Source organism: Phocoena sinus, chromosome 14 (assembly GCF_008692025.1).
Source record: "Phocoena sinus isolate mPhoSin1 chromosome 14, mPhoSin1.pri, whole genome shotgun sequence".
In the NCBI taxonomy this organism is placed as follows: Eukaryota; Metazoa; Chordata; class Mammalia; order Artiodactyla; family Phocoenidae; genus Phocoena; species Phocoena sinus.
This window is the reverse complement of record NC_045776.1, coordinates 89,356,755-89,358,511: the sequence shown is the minus strand read 5'-3', so window position 1 is coordinate 89,358,511 and position 1,757 is coordinate 89,356,755.

Sequence of the window (1,757 nt, the reverse complement as noted above, 5' to 3'; positions counted from 1 at the left end):
TCCGCGCAGGCGCTTTCGGGCGCGGACGGCGCGCCGCAAGGGACAGGCTTCGGCGGGCGCGCGCTTCCGGCCGCCCGGCTGCGCGGGAGACGCGGGAGTCGCCGGGATGGCCCTGCCTGCCGCGGGCGACTTCCGGGAACGAAGGCGGAGCCCGGTGGTGGGCGGTGGTTCTGAGACCCTGCCCTCGACCCGCTGCGGGGGGCCCGGGGCGGGAGTCGTTACTGCCTTCGAGCAGCTAGTGCTCACGCGGCGCCCCCGGGGAGCCGCTTGGGCGGGGGCGCAACGGGAGCACCGAAGCCGGCGCCGGGCGGCTGGGCCGGGTCAAATGTGGGAAGAGCCCAGGAGGAACCCGTGCCCCGCAGATGACTTGGGGTTCTGGTTTAAGTGAACTGGGAAACTCCCGCAGGGTTTGCTGGTTGCCTTTTTACTGTGGCAAAATACACATAACGCAAAATTTACCATCGTAACCGTCTTTTAGGTGTACAGCTCAGGGGCTTTAAGGACATTCTCTTTGTTGTGCAAGTATCACCACCATCCCTCTCCAGAACTTTCTCATCTTCCCAAACTAAAATTCTGTCCCCGTTAAACACTTAACACCCCATCCCCTTCCCTCAGCCCCTGGCACCCACCACCCTACTTCCTGTCTCTATGAATTTGCTCCAGGGACCCCAAAGAAGTAGGGTCAGACAGTATTGTCCTTTGCAGACTGGATTATGTCACTTAATGTCCTCAAGGTTCATCTGAGTCGTAGTAGCATGTGTCAGAATGTCCTTTTTTTAAGGATGAATAATATTCCATTGTATGGATGGACGACATTTTGTTTATGCATTCATCCATCAATGGACATTTGGGTTGTTTCCCAGTTTTAGCTACTATTGTGAATAACGCTGCTGTGAACATGGGTGTGCAATCTCTCTTCAAGTCCCTGCTTTCTGTTCTCTTGGGTGTATATACAGAAGTGGAATTGCTGGATCATCTTGACAGACTTTTAAATGGGGAAGTGATACGATCTGATTTACATTTTTAAAAGTCACTCTGGATTTTGAAGAATAAGTGTATTCCACAGAAATACCCAGACCTCTGCTTAAGCATGGTGTCTTGAACCCATATATTTATGTCTCCTTCTTCCAGAAGGTCGCTTATTAAAATGATAGCAAAAAAATTTAAAAAGACAAATCTACAAGGACATACTTGAGTCCACAGAAGAAACAAGAAACAAAGCCAAGAGATCAGCTGACAAAATTTTGGAAGCTGGAAATCAGATTGTTATTGATCTGAGGAGGTGGAATATCTGTTGCCTGCACTGAGGGAAGCCGAGAAGCAAGTTCATCTATTCCGGTGAGTCTGGCAGAGCCCGGCCAGTTACAGTTACTAGCCCCACCTCTGAGCTCTGAGGACACAGCAGGACTGACTGAAAACCTGAGAGGTTGCACTCTTCATCCCCTCCATCACCAGTGTATTCAAGTGACTACCTCACCTCCAACATGGCAGAAGACTAGAGAACTTTCATTACAGAGGATCTGAACCAGAAGGCCTCTGGATCTGAGAACACCTGACAGGTGAGACTGGGCTGCAGTAATAAAGATGAAATTATATGAAGTTCACATACTAATAGTAGGACTCTAACCCCTTTTCTCCAGTTAGCCACAAGAATGTTGGCCACTGTGCTTATACCATGCTCCCCTACAGCCACCACTCTCCCTGCCCCACCCCCCCACCCTGGGCAAGAAATGAAGAGATTCCTCTCTGGGTAAACT